At 40.3% G+C, this 21,107-nt stretch overlaps 1 long non-coding RNA gene across 1 annotated transcript; it reads left to right on the top strand.

Moving 5' to 3' along the window:
• The first annotated feature begins 11,983 nt into the window (after positions 1 to 11,983).
• LOC122348393 lies at positions 11,984 to 12,929 on the top strand. Its single transcript, XR_006251321.1, has 4 exons — positions 11,984 to 12,127; positions 12,264 to 12,302; positions 12,729 to 12,775; positions 12,870 to 12,929. It is a non-coding gene; the product is annotated as an uncharacterized LOC122348393 (long non-coding RNA).
• The last annotated feature ends 8,178 nt before the right edge of the window (positions 12,930 to 21,107 follow it).

Here is a 21,107-nt window from a genome sequence, read left to right as displayed (position 1 = left end):
TTTTTTACCCAGAGACGCAGGGAAGTAGGCTTATGCGTGTGCACACATATGCATGTTTGTACATTCATCCTCATATACCGACATTGACACCAGAGACACCCACTAGCCAATGAGACCCATAAATCAAAGCCCAACTTCCTTTCTTTCCTCCATGCCTGTCCTTTGTCTGCTCAAAAGGCCCCTATACAGCTGCTATACCACCAGCACATCCTCGCCTCAAGATAACCCCTCCGCGGATCGATACCATCAATCCCGGACAAATGCATGCATAGCTTCCATAGCAGGCGAGACAGAGGCTTTGTCTCTCTCTCTCTAAATGCATCGAGTGTGAGAACAGTTTGCCCTGGTCTGAGAGTGTGAGAGAGTCAAGGTGAAAGTATGTGATCAAAGAGAAAATGTCAGAAGCTTTGTGCAGAAAAGGCTTTCATTGATGGATGACCCATTGACACTTTAGCAATTTAGGGAGAGTTTAACAGAGCGGAATGGATTTTGGCATGAAATCCATCTGCTGACTGGGATGAGAAAAATTATTTGTGTGGACAAAAGTATTCAGACTGACATAATTTCTGTGAAGTGTTGGTGCTCCGTAATGCGGTTTTCTTGTTACGCTGGAGCATTTGGCCTCTTTGTCTCCTGTTATAAAAGGCATTAGTGTAACTTTGTTTGGCGTGGATTTTGAAAAAAAATAAATTTAATTTGGTCTTGTTCTTGGATGAAGAAACATGGAGAGTTTCAAGAGGACCTATTTTTAACGTGTAAGTATGCATGAATTAATAGCGGTGTCTGCAATCTGTGCTATTCAGCAGCGTGGAGAGACTGTGGATAATTCAGAACCACGGACAGCACCCTAAAGCTAGAGCGAAGCTTATAACCTTCTGGTCTCCGAGGAGAAACCGCTAACAGAATAATGAGCTGCAACGGAGTAAAGTTTTTAGAACAACAACTACTCAGCCTGGCAAGACTAACGCAAAAGTAAAAGAAACTTTAACCACAAAAAAACAAATGAATGCATTTATCGTGATCATGTACAGTGGATATGAATGGGTATTCATTTTGAGATTTGATAAAGATGACAGACAACAGTGACATTAACATTGTACAATATAATGTTAGTCTGTATGCACAATTAAAAAAGAATACTACTGATAAACATTAACCAATAATTGATATGGTAACATTGTGCATTACTAAATTATATTTGGCATTAAAGAACACCTTTTCCTGTACCCCCTTAAAAGAGTATTTGTTTGTACGAAATGATGGCTTTGAGCTTCATTAGGCTTATAACCCTTATCAATGGTATCAAAAGCAGCTTGTACTCCCTACCTTCGAAACGTGGATTGAAGAGGTGTTGTATAAAGCTTGAAAATCTCTACTTCTAAATCACTGGCTCATTAAAGACTTTTAATAAGCAATGAAGCACTCTATATTTAGTTGAGCTGAGCACCTTTATAAAAAAAAAATTAAATAAAAAAAGAATATATGCACACATATTTATATATTTATACACACACATACACACACATATACATATATATATATATATATATATATATATATATATATATATATATATATATATATATATATATATATACACACATTTTAAAATTCTGTATTTGTGTTTAAATGTACAATTGAATTCTAATTTAATTTCATTACTGGGTATTTTATGTATTACAGAATATATTTTTGGTGAATCTGTGCGCTTGAATAATCCATGTAAGAAATCTAAAAAAGCAGCTTGAAATGTAAAAAAAAAAAAAAGATGCTGAATCAAATGACTTTGGATATTAAAATATGTTCTCAAAAGTCGTGAGAAAATGTGTATTTGTAGGCAGGCTAACGTACTCATCATCTGGCACTGAAACAAAGTCAGTGGAACTGGAAATGCTGCCCATTTCTGAGAGAGGTTTGTAGATTCTCCAGCCAAGCAGCGACTCTGGCAGGAGAACCAACACCATTTTGGTGGGAAAAATGTAATTTTCTGCCTCTGCAAAACAAGACAATAGTCATGCTGAGCCAAAAAAAAATCAAACAACAAAAAAAACAAAAACATTGTGACGTTACAGAACCAACCACCCCCCCAGAAACCCTATTCAGCCAATTATGTTGCTTCATTGACTGTAAACATGCTCATACATTCTGTTTTAAAAATGGAGAAACAATTGGTTCTGGTCGCACTAAATATGGATTACAAATCTCAAACGTACTGAAACATCGAGCACGCGTTGCCAGCGTGAGAGCCGGATAGCCCATCCATACAATGCGATCCTCCGGCGTGCCAGAATTTCCCAGCACTCCTGCTAAGCATGCCTGCTAATCCCGTCAATGACTCGCGATCGTGAATGTTTTTGTTGAGCGTTCCATGTGCCTCACATGCCGATAAAAGCCTGAATGATGAATGAGATCCCTTTACACAGCAAGGGAAAGTGCCGACTTAATCTAGCTATTAGCGCTGACGGGACAAAGAGTGTGTAAGAGTCCTCGGCTCAAAAGAGTGGGATTAAGAGACGTCAATCAAGGCGCTAAGCGTCACCTTCTGCGGCAATTGAGCTATAATGATAAAATTGAGGCATTCCAACAGGTTGACTGGACAGATGTTGTTTACGTGCTTCATGCCCGTTTCCCTCCCGAGAAAAGCCTGATAAGTAAATAGGCGTTCTGATAGCACGGAAAGCCTCACCCTGATGCGTTGTCGCGGCGATAACTCCAAGCGCCGAGGTGTATATATAGTGTAGAGGAAAGATTTCAGCACGAGACAATTGGGTAGAGCTAGAGAGGAGCGGCGGCGCGTGTGCATTCAAGCGACCTTTAGATTGTAATTGATTTGAATTTTGACTCTGCATGGCGCTCTAGCACACAGAACTACAGCTTTCGCCCGTAGAAGGTCGTTACATATATAAACATCGTACTTTTATTAAACGCAGCAGGCAGAGCTGTCCGCGGCGGATGCGTACTAATCGTTAAAACGAGCACATTTAACTTTCAGACAGCTGCGCCGGAACAACAGCAACCTCCGCACGCTCCGTTAAAAGGGGAGAAAAATCACAACGAGACATTTTCCTGCTGCCTCGATATCAAGCCATTTCCGCTGCACCTCTCAGAGACGTTAAACCTTCTTTTTCTGTCAAAGCGATGCTCGCTTTCATTTTGAGCCAGTGGGATTCTTTTGAAATGTCTAATTAAACCAATTAAAGCAAGACAGCGCAGTCACCTCGAATGCGACGCTAAGGTTGTGCGCGCTTAGGAAAAAAAGCAATTATTACACATTTAGTCAAACAAATGGGTCTTTTTTTTTACGATTTGATTGTTTTAGAGTCGTAGCAGTGTTTTCTAATACGCAATCACCTAACATCAGACTAAGTGCTTCTGCCATTATTGTTTATGTTTTATTGAATCTTTCTCATTAAGTACTAATATCCAGTCATTTCTCAGAGAACCGTATATGGAAATTAAAGTTTCCATTTCAATAAAGCTTTTCTTAATGGTACTTAACTCACTGAGATACGAAAAATGCTACAGTCCCAGTTGAAGCGCAAATCTTTTGGGTTTGTGTGTGTGTGTGTGGTAAAAAAAAAAACACTGCAGACTAACATTAATTGCTATCAAAGCCAGGCTATGTGAATTTATAAAAGTAACTTATTTGCAGTTTATCTCTCTCAACAGATAAATGTGTGTGTGGTGACAAGACTCTACGAGGGCCTACATTTATTTTGGGCATGAGACAAATGTAATATTTATTTCCTGGAGCTTAGCTGTTTACCAAACTTTTTCCATTTTTGTTCTCCCATTCTCTTTTTTTCTCCTCACGTCTCTCTCTCTCTTTCTCTCTCTCTCACACACACACACACACACACACACACACACACACACACACATTATACACAATTGGCAAATGAGTAAATCTGACTATGGGGCAGAAGAAGTGGGTTGTTTTGGCTTACCATTGTGACATTTAAATTGGACGCCCTCAGCTCAGTCTATGGAAGTCATTACTGACTCACTACCACAGACTGTAAACAGTGAACTAGAGAAAACAGAGAGATCTCATAGTTCAAAATAAGTTTAGTCTAAGGTTACAGGCAAGAGAGTCTAGCCAAAAAAAAAAAAAAGTCATTGTCTATATATACCTTTCTGCATTCGCTTTAAAAAGGCTTATCAGGTTTTAGTTCTTGTTTTAAGGGTTTTAGATGTAGCCTGAATTTAAGTGTCTGTGTTAAAAGAACATTTCACTTAATAAATAAATAAATAAATTAACAAACTATTTTGTCAGTTTGTCATTGTAACACAAAAATTGTCAAAACACCAAAAATTATTAAATGCCTTTTTTAGCTACAGCCACGCCTCTGTCCATATTAGGGATTTTCTGCACGTTATATGTTATTATATTTTACTTCTATGTCAATTTGGACTTTATGCGCGAGAAAAACACGCATGAGGGTGTTCAGCACTCCGTAATATTCATATCGTCTCGTTTGGGATATGAATAAATCGTCAAACATAGACTCATTTCCTCGCCCAAGCACGTTAAACATTTAGTTTAACTGGACTGTTTTTAACCGTTCGGCTGAACTGTGTTCATGTATTTTAGAAACTTACATTGTTCTTGCTTCATCCGTTCAATAACTGCGTTCTTCTGTCATCCGAGTTTCACACTGACTAAAACGTTGAAAACGATTCAAAACGACAACGCCGGTGATTGCCAGTCAAGCACAGCGCTGTTTAAACGGCCCGCCCCCGAAGCTGATCTGGAAGATTGATTGGTTTGCATCGGAGTCAATCCTGTCTGTTATTGGCTGAAGCGCAGAACTCCACCCCCAGCAGTTCATTAAGTGAAAAGCGCCTCTCAAACGCCGGCTCGCCCTGTCCTCCATCAGCAGCTTTGTCTTTTTATTATTATTATTATTTTTTTGTACTATGTACTTTCGGTGAAAAATAAATGTACTTTAGTTTTATTAAAGTAAAGCTATAAGTACCACAATTTAATTACACTCGAGGAAGTAGAAAAAAGTAAAAGTATACTGTAACTGTATTTTGTAAAATTCTTGACAGTTAACTCTTGGCATGAAAAGGAATTGCAGAAAGAAGCAAATGACATGAGTGATTGAGCCTATAGCAGCAGGCCTGAGCAACGTGCTATTTTTGTCATTCTTTTTCAGAGCAGGTCTAATCTACACGGACAATTAATGAACACTGAGCTCATGGGAGAATCTCACTCTTGCTCTGTCTGTTTCTCCTGTCTTTCTTTGCTTGGCTCTTTCGTTCAGAAATTTGTGACTGGGCTTTATTACATTTAGGCTTAAGTGTGCAATCTTTCAACGATAAAAGGAGAGTTCATTTTAGAGTTCATTTGAGTATATTTTTCATTAAGGTACTGTGAACAAATGTTGCAAAATGTGTGACTGAGATGAGTTTTTTTATTATTATCATATTTTTTTTATAAATGTAGTCCAAAAATAGAACAGCTGATGTGTGTTTGACATGGCAGGATGAAATCTCTTCTGTCCTTCCTGTCATAGATCTCACCGGATGACCACATGAAGGTGAACAGGCTGATGAGATCGTTCTCCTTTCTCCATCCCACCTCTTGATCTGATGACAATCACGATGATTGGAGCTGAAGCTCTTTGTGAATGAGCGCACATACTTCAATTACTCATGTCAAATACAATGCCTTTTGATGTTCCCGTGTAGACTCAAAATGGAACACAAGTTACTTTTATAAAACAAAACATGCAAAAACACATGGGTGAGATATTCACTTTTAAGGTATGGTCCAGCACAAGCATTGTTGGCCAGTTTAGGGCGGTGAGCCAATCGTGAGGTAACCTTTTCCTGATCGCCTAGAAGCTGTTCCCATGGCAATGGGGCGCCTGTGGGTTGCAGGCTAATCTGTGTGAAACAGCGTGGGCCTTGTGTTCCCTTGGTGACACCTGTAACTGACAGGCTGAAGACGACCTGCGTATTACTTACTGACCTCTTAGACTTTGTGAGGATTGTTAATAAGAGCCTTTTTCTGACAAAACGTTAATTAAAAATGTCCACAAATAAAGAAATAAATGATATATATATATATGTTAGAGAGCCTGAAATATGATTCCTCTGTGAATTTGTTAAAAACAGCCAAACCTTTGCGAGTGCTTAGCTCTTTTAGTGATTTTTTCTTCAAGATTTCTTCTTGCTGCTTTTCTTTTATCAGAATGAGTGCCAGAGAGAAAAAATGTCTCCTCAGCAACAAAAACTGAATCAGATTGAGTTTCAGCTCTCTATCAAAGATTATCTTATGTGTGATGTCTGGCTAGACACTGAGTCCAAAGCCCAAGAAATTGGGTAGACCAGAGAGGAGCTCTGTCAGTCAAATATAAGCAGAGCAGGCAGAAGATAAAGATATCCTTCAACTGTGCTGTTGCTGGCATTAGAATGAAAAATGCATTGTAGTCTATACTTCTAATCATCCCTCTGCTTTGTACCACCTTTGCATTCTCGCTTCCTTGTTGAATTTTATGCAAGTCTTTGATCTTTCTTTCATCTACAAAACACTCCAACTCAAGTAAAAGAGGGAAAACACTTTCACATACTATACTTTGCATGTTTTGTTCACAGAGACAATACTTCTGGCTCATCCATATTCTGATTTTCTTCTTCACAAAACAACAACTATTATTATTATTATTATTATTATTATTATTAGTGGTGCTTGCCTTTTAAGGCAAAGCACACTATTACTATTCCTCATACTTATTCTTACTTATTATTATTCTTATTATTATAGATTCAAATGACGATTTTCAAGCGCGTAACTAGTCCCACAGTTTTTGCCACACACCCATGAAATGGCGTCAAATCGTTCGCGATATTGAGGAAAGATGTGCTATGACTTTTATAAGCGATCGGGCGCACGATTTTTCGTACACCGGGTAAAAATCGGCGAAAAATCCATAGACGTAACATTGCGACCGACTTTGACGGATCGTAGCGCAGAGCGAGAATATCGCACAAACTTGTAAATCACCAGATTTGAAGACTTTATGAAACTGAGCGAGAACATACCCCACAGTGGGGTAAAAGTTTTACCCTGGGGGCAAAAGACCCCAAAGTTGCCCCATTGACATAGTATGGTGAGGGAAAACTGCACATGTGTTTTTCCTACTATGGTAATTTACATAGGAATTTCGCAAATCTAAATAACTTTGCATTAAAATGTCATAGAGGCGTGGGGTGGGCTCGTTTTACTCAGCTAACCAATCAAAGTCTCTGAATCACTATGAAGGTGTCAAGCCACGCCCTAGCAACCAATTAGAGCACCTAGCAACAGATCCCATAGACTGCCATTATAATGGTTCAGATGGGTATCTTTGGATCAGAGCGTCATAGAGACATGGGGTGGGCTCGTTTGACTCGGGGCAGCAAGCGGCCAATCATGAACTACTTCAGCTGTTCATAGCCACGCCCTAGCAACCTTTATCGATGACCTTAGCAACCAAAATCTTAACCAAAACTTACATATCTTCAAAAAGAACGTCACAGAGACATGGGGTGGGCTCGTTTGACTCGGGGCAGCAAACAGCCAATCCTGAGTCACCATAGACATCCCCTATCCACGCCTTAGCAACCATTATCAAACACCCTAGCAACCTTTTAGCAAGACCTATATCTTTGCATCAGAACATCGTAGCGACATGCTAGTCATGCTACCGACATGCTAGTCACTTTGCTAATCATGCTAAAAACATGTTAGCGACATGCTAGTCATGCTAGCGACATGCTAGTCACTTGCTAATCATTCTAAAAACATGTTAGCGACATGCTAGTCATGCTTAGCGACATGCTAGTCACTTGCTAATCATGATAAAAACATGCTGCTTGGCGAGATGCTAGCGACATGCTAAGCGCAATGCTAGTCACTTGCTAATCATGCTAGAAACATGCTAGCGACATGCTAGTCATGCTAACGACATGCTAGTCACTTAGCTAATCATGCTAAAAACATGCTAGCGACATGCTAGTCATGCTAAAGCGACATGCTAGTCACTTGCTAATCATGCTAAAAACATGTTAGCGACATGCCAGTCATCTTAACGACATTCTAGTCACTTTGCTAATCATGCTAAAAACATGCTAGCGACATGCTAGTCATGCTTTAGCGACATGCTAGTCACTTGCTAATCATGCTAAAAACATGTTAGCGACATGCTAGTCATGCTAGCGACATGCTAGTCACTTGCTAATCATGCTAAAACATGCTAGCGACATGCTAGTCACTTTGCTAATCATGCTAAAAACATGCTAGCGACATGCTAGTCATGCTAGCGACATGCTAGTCACTTGCTTAATCATGCTAAAACATGCTGGCGACATGCTAGTCATGCTAGCGACATGCTAGTCACTTGCTAATCATGCTAGAAACATGCTGGCGACATGCCAGTCATCTTTAGACACATGCTTTAGTCACTTTGCTAATCATGCTTAAAACATGCTAGCGACATGCTAGTCATGCTAGCGACATGCTAGTCACTTTGCTAATCATGCTAAAACATGCTAGCGACATGCTAGTCACTTTGCTAATCATCTTTAAAAACATGTGAGGGACATGCTAGTCATGCTAGCGACATGCTAGCAACATGCTAGTCATTTGCCAATGACATGTTAGCTATGCTAACAGCATGCTAGTAACATCACAATCATGCTAGAGACATGCTAGTGTTAAATAGCTTATCTTTTAATCAGAACGTCATAAAGACTTTTGTGCGGAAACATCTAATCATCATTCACCATTGACACTTCCTAGCCATGCCCTAGCAACCATTATCAACCTCCCTAACAATCCAAAAACAAACAGTTATATCTTTGAATCCGAATGTTTGTTTATATTATTTATACAGACAAACAGCCTTTATAATATCACTGGCAGCTGCCAAGCCAGTGTAAACTGCATAGTTAATGCCCTAGTAAACACCCCAAATACCGTACCAACCACACAGAGAAACGGCCTAGCAAACACACTGAGTACCCTAGAAACTTCATAGCAAAGCCCTAGCAACTACTCAGAGTAGTCTAGCAACTGCATAACAACACCCTAGCAACCACCAATATTACCATAGCAACCGCATGACAGCAACTACCCTGTGTACCATTGCAATGGCCCTAGCAACCAATCTGGTTATCCAACCCAGCCATCACATAGCAACACCCTAGCATGAACCTCAATAAACCTAGCAACACCCTACCAACCACCCTGGATACCATAGCAATGGTCTTTGCAACCATCTTGGGTACCAGAACAAATGTATCTTTAGTCTCGCAACCACTCAGAAAACCCTAGCAATTGCCTAGAAATCACAGAGTGCACCTCAGCAACAACATTTACATTTCAACTGCGTACACAATCCAGAACACCAGAACACAAGCACAACCACCTAGCAACTACCTAGTCACCACCCAGAACACCTAGCAAGTAACTAACAACATACTAGCAACAAGTTGCCAATCAGCCATAGTAACAAAGTAAGCTTTAAGTCACTTCTGCTAAATTTGAGGTCATTTATAGAAACAGTACATTAATTACAGCTAAAAGAATTTAGTGTGACAGGGTGGTAAGTCAAACTCAGGGACACACACAAATCATATAATATATAAAAAATAAAATGAAATAAATATGTCTAATATAAACAGGAAAACATAATACAAATACCAAAAACGGTCTTTAAAAACAAAACAAACAAACCTTATTTGGTGATATTTTGAATGCAAATGTCATATTGGTCACCACGGACATGTGAATTTGGCTATGTACTAAAGAATAATGATACACTTGAACACTATATTACTGTTTAAGAAAAGGATTTTATCGTATGCCATGTTAATAAGAACACTTTAATTAATAACGTTAAGCTTTGAAAACACACTTTGGGACATCTCATCCAGTGTTGTGGACACAAATGGCACCCGTTTTGTAGAATGACTCAGTTATGGTGTATGGAGTGTGGACTGATGAGGGGAAAAGTAATTTAAAGCAGTTTCACATAAGGCAGCAACATAACTAAATTTGAAGGGTATGAATACTTTTGCAAGGCACTGTATACACCTACCTGTGTCATGTTATTAGTATGTTAAACAGAACAAAGTCTACAAAATTGTAATTTGTAGTAATGTGTATAAGTTATAATTTATGTGTCATTATATTACATAAAGTATATCCAATTCCTTGTCATTTAAAGCTTAAAAAATATACTTTTTCTGTTTGTAACTTTGTTCTTTAAATGTATTATATGTATATAAAAACAAGACAGATATAATTTTATTAACGTTGTTTAACTTTTTAGTAACTAATATATATTTTAGTAATTAAACAAAACGCGTTTGTAATTACGCCTTGGTGCAAAAAAAAAAGAAAAGAAGAAAAAAAAAAAAAAAAAAAGTCGTTGTCTCCATGGGCTCTCTCTTCCATATATGGATATAACGATAACGCTGCATGACTATTGGCTGCGCAGCTGAAGTTCGTGGTGCTGATTGGCTGAGTAATACAGCCATATCGCGAGGCTGTCGGCAGAATCTTCCAGAATCTTCCTGAGGTAAGTACAGCTGGTTTATTTATTCTAACTTCTGCATTTTAATAACGAATTTTAATAAATGAAATATGTTGCCGAAACGGTGTATACTATTGTTGTGTAAAGTTTGTGTTTGCATTAGCTGCTTCGAAATATTAGCGCAATATTGGATGAGCAAGATTGCGTTTTCTAAGGTTTTTTTTTAGAAGATATTTGGTATTAAGGTTAGGCCGCTGGAGATCGATGGAATCTTTTACTGCTTGAATGTGCTTTTAGGACAGTAATGTATAATATAAACCGTCTACGAAATACTTTCGCTGACTGCGAGACATTAGAAATCCGCGAGACCTAATTAATGCTGTGTGTTTGGCTAATGATAATTTTTATATATATATATATATATATATATATATATATATATATATATATATATATGCTAGTGGTTTTCACTGCGAATCGTGTCAGATCACCGTCCGTCTGAGGTAACGCGCTTATCACTTTGGCCTTGGGCGTAGGTCCGACCGCATGGCGCGTTGAGCCTAAATGAGCGTAAATCGGTTTGGTTTTGACCACAGAAAATGTTAATATGCTAGTGTTTAAATGATTTTGAGTCAGCAGATTGAAGTAACAACATTGAGCTTGAATCGTGAACTATTTGTGCTATCAATTTATTCATTTATTTTTAGTAATGAATAAAGTCCCTTTGGTAATGAATGCGGATGGGGAGGAAAAAGTGTTCGAAGCTTGATAAGTGTTCGAAGCTTGATAAGTGTTCGAAGCTTGATAAGTGTTCGAAGCTTGATAAGTGTTCGAAGCTTGATAAGTGTTCGAAGCTTGATAAGTGTTCGAAGCTTGATAAACGTGTTGAAGCGTGTTCATGTGCAGCGAATGCTAAATTTGTATTGAAAGAGCTAAATTTGTATTTTGTTTTATCGTTGACTAAGGCTGCATTGATCGATGAGAATGATGATATACTTTCATGTTTATGTTAATAATTATTAAAAAATAATTGAAAAAGGTTGTGCTACTGCATAATGCTGTGGGGGTCCTTACACACAGCATTAGGGCAAGTAGCACAACCATTGTCAATTATTAAAAATAATAATAATATGCACAATTCCGACAATTATAATGATAACATTACACAAATGCAGTGGTGGCCAGTGATAATTCTGTTTACCATTTTTATTCAATGTAAAAATTTGCCTTAATGTAGATAATTATTGCTACAGTTTCCTCTGTTTTGTGAAGATGTGGTTGACAATACCTTGTTATAGCTCTGGTCTAATGTGTTTTCTGTGTCCTGACATATTTTTCATATGTCTATTAATATCTGTGATTTTAAGTATATTTGAAATGACCATAAACATATATTTGGACATAGACAGAATTTTCAATGTTTACATTAATAATAAAATTAAGTTTGGTCATTAGGGGTATACTTAAAGTCATGGACCTAAGTTTTGTTGTTATATTAAGTGTCTCTGTTATGTGCTGTGAAGCATTCATTTATAAATGTCTTTTCTTTGTTTGTTTAGATTTGGTCATTGAGCTTTATCTCTGGAGCAATTCTTGAGGTTTGTTTGCATGTTTTGGTTGTAAACCAATTTAAAAGTAAACTCTGCAAGATTAGAAAAATGTGAAATTGTGACATATTTAGTGAAGATAAATGAGAACAATATGTCTGACATTTAATTTTTCTTCAAATTACAGCATTACGAGCACTACAAATTCTCCACTGCACAATATCCAGTAAGTTTAATTTATTTTTGGGTTTTGATATACTATAAAAGAGTTGGAAAAGCAATATTAATAATAGTGTGCTTGCCTTATAAGGCAAGCACCACTAATAAGAAACTAATGAGTAAATTGATGCACTATAGCACTTGTGTTCACTATAGAACCTTTGAATAGCATGCTGAGGAATGTTGTAGGCCCCAGTCATTTTTTCCTTTCTGGTAATTTTTGAGAGTGATGAGAGAGTGATGAAATTATATTAATTTTGTGGGGAACCATTTCTATTAAGTTATTGTACATTCTGGATAAACAGTCTATCATAGGATATACAAAAGTAAAAATTCAAAATGGAAGTAATAGATCATCCAGTTCTTTTTAATCTACTGCATTCCACTCTATTATGTAGTAGAGATGTATCTATAATTTTGTTTTGATTTGCAGATCTATTCAAAGAACAACCTACATTCTTCTCTGCAGTTGAACGCCTGGTTAGTGTGCAAAATGCCTAAATAGTGCAATGCCTTTTTTTCTTTTTAACATTATTATCATATATAGTTGCCTAATTTGTCTGTTCTTTTCTAGGTTTGGGATTTTCTCAGAGCAGCAGTTCTTCTGTATTGTTCTCCACCCCACACCCACCCCACTCCCCAAACACCCAACCCCGCCCCTAACACCTATCCACAAAAAAAAAAAAAAAAATTTGTTCACATACTGTTTTTTTTTTTTTAAATAAGTTAATTACTTTTAATAATCTGCTACTTTATCTTGCAGGTTGTGTCACTTCAGCATTTTGTTAAGTAAGTGTCTTCACTACATGTGTATTGACTACATTACTTTTGAACTGTAAAACCAAGCAGAACTGATGATTAGGATATTAAACTTGGATAATTTCATCCCATTTAGGTATGAAAAGGGTTGATAATATGATTACAAAATTGCAAAAAGCTGCAATTTAACAAAATGATCTATCATTTGAGGTGTCTTTTGAAAATTGAGCACTTTTTTGTTTTCAGATATGTTGTGGATTATTTTGTTTCATAGATTTGGTCAGTTTTGTTTTTTTCACATTTTGTCTTTTATCTTTTGAAGGATGCCTCGGAAAGGTAGGAGATCCCAGGCAGCTCAAAAGAGTCGTTGGAGCAAGCTAGACCTGACTGGACTGACGGCGTCAGTAAAGGTGTTCCTCAGTTTCCCGACAGACAGCAGTGCGAAGATGGTGACAACACATCTAGGTTTCTGTCTGTGCAGGCGTCTCATTGCCAGAGTGATGCAAGGTATGATGTTTTCTCACGAAATCATCAGTGCACATGTGTATGTTTGACATTCCTTGCGTACCACAGTGAGGGAACCATGTTCAAACAGCCTGATCTTGACAGAGTCCTAGAGGAGGGTGATGCTTTGTATGTCGGCATTAAAATGCAGCTTATTGCTGAAGGAAGATTCCAACACAATCATCTAAGCATGGATGAAGTGCCTGTGAGCATCACAACTTCTAACCACACCTACAGCGTCCAAAAGTCAGAAGTGTTGATGGGATATCTGAGAGAGACAGGAGCTCCAGAAATGGAAGGATGGTGGATTCCTCTCAATGAAAGACTTCAGTGTCTGTCAACAGATGTCAGCCATGCACTGCTTATTGTTGCTCCAGAGTGCATTGCTGTGTTCAGAGATGGATCTGGAAGATATGGATATTTTGATTCACATTCCAGAACTGCTGAAGGATTCCCACATGATGATGGAACTGCAGTCATGTTGACTTTCACTGACCTGAATGACATGGCCAGCAGATTACTTCAGCTTTTTCAGAATCGTGGTGCTCGGAGTACCTACGAATTCATGCCTGTTTCGTTTGAAATGGAGCAACAGTCAGCACTATCAATGCCATCCGCAGCTTGTGAGTCACTCTCACAAGTAACTTCATATCTGCCTGAACCACAAAGAAATGTTGGTGACAAAATTGCCGAAGACAAAAATCAAGGTGTCATCAAAACAAGCAAGCAGAGAAGAAGAAAACAAATGCGTAAAATGGCTGAACAGCGTGCAGGACCTAAAGATACTCTATGTTTTGAAATCCAAAAACAAAAAAGAAGAGAATATGAGAAAAAGAGGTATGCCAACAGTTGTCTGATTCAAATGAAGAAAAAAGAAGTCGCCAAGAAGTGTAATCGAGATCTTTTGTCAGAAACAAAAGAAGCAGTACTTGGTTAGGAGGTACCACACTGATGCTGTTTTCCAGAAGAAGATGAAGGATTATATGGTCAGGAGGTACAAGACAGATGAACTTTTCCAGAAGAAGATGAAGGATTATGTGGTCAGGAGCTACAAGACGGATGAACTTTTCCAGAAGAAGATGAAGGACTATATGGTCAGGAGGTACAAGACGGATGAACCTTTCCAGAAGAAGAAGAAGGATTACATGGTCAGGAGGTACAAGACAGATGAACCTTTTCAGAACAAGATGAAGGATTATATGGTCAGGAGGTACAAGACAGATGAATTTTTCCAGAAGAAGATGAAGGATTATATGGTCAGGAGGTACAAGACAGATGAATTTTTCCAGAAGAAGATGAAGGACTATGTGGCCAGGAGGTACAAGACAGATGACCTTTTCCAGAAGAAGAGAAGGCATTACATGGCCAGGAGGTACCACAGTAATGCTACTTTCCAGAGCAAAAAGAAGGACTACATGGCCAGAAGATATGCAAGCGATTCAGAGTTTAGATCCAATCACATTCTGCTTTGCACTCTTCAGAAGAAACAGAAGTGTCTCACTGATGCTGGATTCCACATACTTCATAAGTTGAGATGTGCATTAAGGATCAAACGAAAATACAGGCCATACATTCGTTTCAGCCAGGATCCACCCAATTCAGATGCAACAAACCAGCCTGTGTCCAACAGCTTGATGGAAAAGGCCATATCTGCATTTCGGTGTCAAATTCTGCTTGGTCCATCTAACATCTGTACTGTCTGTCACAGGGCTCTTTTTCCAAATCAAGTCAAGATGTGCAACAGAACACGATACTTCAAAAATGTTCATGTTACAGCCTCTTGCTTAACTGGAAAATATGTTCATGCTTGTGACAGTGCCTGTTCAGCTTCCTGTACGGTTCCAGCAGAAGAGAGAAGACAGGAATGGATCTGCCACACATGTGACAATCATCTGAAACGAGGATCCATGCCCTCTATTGCAGTGGCAAACAAACTTGATTTGCCTCCCATTCCTCAAGGAACTTCTTGAATTGAATGTGCTCGAACGACAGCTTATCGCCAAAATTTTACCATTTGCAAAAATAGTTGCATTGCCCAAAGGACAGCAACGATCAGTGCGTGGTGCTGTTGTGTGTGTACCCTCTGAGGTGGAGAACACCGTCAACTGTCTGCCAAGGCCTAATAGCGAGTCCCAGCTACTTCAGGTGAAGCTGAAAAGGCACATCAAGTTCAGAGGATACCAACACTTCCACACAGTGAATATGCACAATGTGCTAGCGGCGTTAGCAAAACTGAAAGCGACGCATTCAGAGTACAAGGACATAGTGATAAATGACGCTGCCACATTTGAATTTCTCCATGATGATCAGATGGATGACACAGAGGAGAAACAGGAAGTCGATGTCTCTGAACAAGGTGACCAGAGTGTTAGCACAGAAGAAAAGGATGAACTCAGGCCTGGGCTCACTCTGGACACGTGCATGCAGCCACTTGACATTGGGCAGGACTTAATATCGCATTTGGCGATGGAATCTTCAGCATCGCACCTGCTCAAGGGAAAAAGCCAGTTGGATTTTTCAAGGTTCCAAAACTGGAAGCCATGGCTTTCCCTGTACAGTTTTCCACTGGACAGAACACAATCGATGAGGCACGAAAAGTTGCATTATCACCAAGCATGTATTTCAATGCTAGATTGTTCTGCGTGGATACTCGTTTTGCCAAAGACCAGAGTTATCTCTTCTTTGCACAGTTTGTCACTGAGACGCACATGGCTAGAAACAGCATGTCTATCCAGATGCTAAAAGGCAAACCTGTTACAAAAAGACGGACGGAGAATCTCCAACAAGCTTCTTCAGGATGATCTTGAGGTCGAAGACTGGTCCACAGCCGTGGACGCCACAAGATTCATGCAACCCCTGAGAGGCTCTCCATCTTATTGGGAGAAAACGTTGAGAGATCTACAGGCCATGATCAGACAGTTGGGGACACCTATTTTTTTGCACATTCAGTGCAGCCGAAATGCGATGGCCAGAAGTTATAACGGCAATCAAGGCTCAGCAAGGTGAAGAGGTTGACTTTTCAGAGCTTGACTGACGCGACAAAATGTGAAATCCTTCAAGTAACCCCGTCACCGTCATGCGGATGTTTGAGAAACGAGTGGATGCGTTAATGACCCATCTGCTTTTGTCACGTGCTCAACCCATCGGGAAGTCGAGGATTATTTTTATCGAGTCGAGTTTCAAGCCAGAGGAAGCCACACACATTCATCTGCTGGCCTGGGTAAAGGGGGCACGGAATTTGAAAATGATTCTGACCAAAAAGTGTGTGACTTCATTGATCGCTACATAACCTGCCAGTTGCGGACTCTACCACGATCCCGAGCTTCATAAAATTGTCACGAAGTTCAACTTCACAGCAGGAATCACTCCAAATCATGCAAAAAGGAAAGATGTTGTGCAGATCACGGGTTTCCTAAACTACCCATGTCAGGCACCACAATCACCCGTCCACGACCCATCCAAGATGAAAATGAAGACCCACAAGAAGAACAAAAACGAGGAAGACCAAAAGAAGGCAAGGCGAGATGCGGTGCGCAAAGCAATCAGAGAAGCCAGGACAAAACTCAAGCCAGTGTGGGATCTGTTAAATGATCCTCAGGCCTCCTTTGACAGCTTCTCAGATTTGCTGATGAAATGTAATCTTTCCGAGAAAGACTACTATGAAAACGCTGAGGCACTATCCACTTCAAGCGTGATTTTGCTGGAAGCGTGATCAAAGGAGGCTTGGGTGAATGGATACAACCCAGATTTGCTGAGGGCATGGAATGCCAACATGGACATTCAGTTTGTTCTTGACTCTTTCTGCTGCATCATGTATATGCTTTCCTACATTTCCAAGCCAGAACACGAAATGAGTGATTTCTTGAAGACCATCATCAAGAGTGTTCGGCAAACCAATGTAGACGAAGAGGATGAAATGAAGCAAATCATGCAGGCCTACTCCAAACACAGGCAAGTGAGCGCTCAGGAGTCTGTGGTACAGAACATGCAGCTTACCACTGAAAAAGTGTTCACGGAGGCTGTTGTGTTTATACCGACGGATGGCGATGCCCTGAAGATGAGTTTGCCTCTCAGTGTCCTACACAACAAAGATCCTGATTCAGAGGATGTCTGGATGTCGGGGATGATAGATAAATACAGAGCAAGGCCTCAAACACTGGAGTTTGAAATGATGTGCCTTGCAGACTTCGTGTCAAAATACCGTGTTGTGTATGGTCAGCAAACTAAAGGAAAGAATGTCCACCCACTCCTCAACAATATGGGATTCATTCAGAAGAGGACTGTTGGTAAGGCTGCAGTTATAAGGGTATGCTCGCTTTCAAAGGAGAAGCAACCAGAAAAGTTTACGGAACTTTGGTAAAACTTTACGTGCCACATCGCGTCAACACGCAACTGAAACCTCAGCGCTATCCAACGTATCAGGAGTTTCACGAAAGTGCATATGTGGAACTCCTGGCACATCCTGGTCTCCTGATGCCTGTCTGTGGCATAGTTAAAGCACAAGAAACAAAGTTTGAAAAGCACAGCAAAAATTCGGACGAAGCATGTGAACAGCTGCAGCGGGAAGGACCAGCTGAGAATGCTTGGGGTGCTTTTGCACCTGAGATTGATGCCGAACGCTTGAGTGCGTTGCAGAACAAGACGCCGACCTACAAGAAGAGGATGAACAAGAAGATGTCCCGGAGTACCAGATTCTTCGTGAAGATGGAGACGGAGTCGTACCACAGATAGAGGCACCTCAAATGACTGCCGAATTTGTGAGGAAGATGTTTAGGAGTTTAAATGAGACGCAGGCAGCCATTTTTACACCGTTCGACAGTGGTGTCAGAAGCTTGTGTGGGGTCACAATCCAGGGCAGTTTTTACTTTTTGTCAGGCGGTGCTGGCTGTGGGAAATCACCGTCATCAAGTGCATATACTCGGAAGCAACCAAGATTTCTGCGACAACTACTCGACTCCAGGAAGAAGGGGATCTCTCGGTGCCTGTGGTGCTGTTGTCTGCATTTACTGGAACGGCAGCATTCAACATATCTGGTAAAACGCTGCATTCCCTTTTAAAACTGCCAAGGAGTCTGAAGCCGCCTTATCAAGGACTTGGGAGCGCCTAGATGAAGTCAGAGCAGGACTACGCAATGTGGAGATTCTTATCATTGATGAAGTCTCCATGATTTCAGGACCTGTTTACTTTACGTAAACTGGAGATTTCAGCAGATCAAAGGCAACAAGAAACCTTTTGGAGGTATCTCTTGCCTTGTAGTAGAGATTTCTATCAACTCCCTCCACTAAGTAAAGCCAAACCGCTCATGCGTATATGAGAGGACGTGCTGGACTTCTGGAAGGACAATTTTCAAATCGTCACCCTCACAGAGATCATGCGCCAGAAAGAAGACCTTGCTTTTGCTCAGCTGTTGAACAGACTACGAGTGAAGCAGAAGTCTGAAGCTCTGAGAGAAGATGATAGAGCTTTATTACTGCAGGCTGTGAAGAAGCCAGGAGACTGCCAGCGTGATTCTCTGCACATATTTGCCACCAACAAAGAAGTTCACAAGTACAATACGGAGACCGTACAAGCCCCTTTTCACTGACATCATAACATCTGATGCCGAAGACTACAGGAAAGACCCCAAAACAGGAAGGATGAAGGCGAATAAACAGACCTGTCACTGGAAAAAGAAGACTTGCTCGACACAATTCAAGTCGCCGTGGGAGTTCGTGTGATGGTAACCAGGAATCTGGATGTAGAGGATGGAATCGTCAATGGATGTTTTGGCACAATTGCAAATATCGTCACCACGAACGAAAGATGGAATCGCCACAGTAAAAATGTTAGGACTTCAACTCGACAATCCAAGTGCGGTCAGAAACATCGCAAAAGGTGAAAGCAGGTGAAGAAGGCGCCCTAGTTTACATTGAGAGATCTGAAGAGAATCTGAGGAAAGGAATGGTTAAATCGACAGTTTCCCATCAAGCTGAAGCTTATGCCTGCACAGCCCACAAAGTTCAAGGCATGACAATGCAGTCTGCAGTTGTGTCTTTGAAGAAGATTTTTGAGCGGGAATGGCCTACGTTGCCCTTAGCAGAACAACCTCTCTGCATGGATTACGTTCTACAGTTTGACGAGAAGAAGATATATGCGGATCCAGAAATCACGGCCTCTTTGCAAAGCATGAGAAGAGCAAAGTCGAAGACATCATGCCACTTCTACAGCATGTAAGGGAACGTACACTTACCATCATACATCACAACACTGAAGGACTGGCATCTCACATTGAGGATATCCGATGCCACCATGAGCTGCGACTGGCGGATCTTCTTTGTTTCTGGAAACGCACCTGACCGGATCATGTGTTTCAGATCTCCAATTGGAAAGGATACAACTTGTTTACACGGAACCGGCACGTCTCTTACTCGACACATCAAGAAATCGGAAGGAAAAAGGGAGGTGGAGTCGCAATATATTGCAGGAGCACATTCCAACGCAGTCCAGGCAACAATATACAAGATGTGACTGATCTGGAGTTTGTTCTAACTAAACTAGATTCTCCAATAAAAGCAGCAATTGTAGCTGTGTATGAGGCCACCACAATATAATGTTCAAGATTTCTTGAACAACCTAAAAAGTGTGCTGGATTATATGGACCTTGCACACGATCTCACCATCATCTGTGGAGACTTCAATGAGGACCTTCTACAAGCTGGAAGAAAACAACCTATTTTGGAGTTTTTGAAGCTCGAGGATACACATAACTAATTGGAACAGCGACAACAGGAAAGCACACACTGCTTGACCACATCTATATTTCAAATCCGGACCTTTGCCTCCAATCAGGTGTGTTACAGAGCTACCACAGTTACCACAATCCTGTGTACTGTGTATTGCGCTTTATGTAGATGATTTTTTGTTGTTGTTGTTGTTGTTGTTGTGTTTTGTATATTGCAGTGATTGTCAGCACGGAACCGGGGCACTGAGCATGCATTAACGGTGCCAGTGGGGCTAGAACAGCCTTAGCCACCGGGTTGGCGCGTATGGTTGTGTTTTGGTGTTATGTCATACGGAACCGGGGCCCTGAGCATGCCTTAACGGTGCCAGTGGGGCTAGAACAGCCTTAGCCACCGGGTTGGCGCGTATGATCGAGTTCTGGTGGGATATATGGTCGGAGTGAGGGTTTTATGTTGCAGGGAAAGTAGAGCAGCAGCTACAGCAACACGAAGAATGAAGATAGGAGTAGACTGGCAGCTTCAGGAAGGACACTGGACAGTAGAGGCAGCAGCACCAACAACAGACAGTGAGAATTAGTGCAGCAGCAGCCAGGGAGGCAGTGAGTAACAACACTAACATGTAGACAGAGATGGTATTAAGACACTGGTATAATAGGTGTTTTACCTTTGAATTTGATTGAAAATCTGTACTAAATGTATTGTATGTTGTTCACTATTATTCTGTCATTAATGTGCTTTTCTGTAAAGTTTCAGGAAGGGTTTAGACACACTAGCAGTCCTGTCCAAGACTGGATGTGACTGCAACATTTGTCGAAAAAAGCTAAGTGTTT

This window comes from Puntigrus tetrazona, chromosome 7, assembly GCF_018831695.1.
Source record: "Puntigrus tetrazona isolate hp1 chromosome 7, ASM1883169v1, whole genome shotgun sequence".
NCBI classification, from domain to species: domain Eukaryota; kingdom Metazoa; phylum Chordata; class Actinopteri; order Cypriniformes; family Cyprinidae; genus Puntigrus; species Puntigrus tetrazona.
The sequence above is the reverse complement of the archived record's forward strand: the minus strand, read 5'-3'. Positions and strand labels throughout refer to the sequence as shown.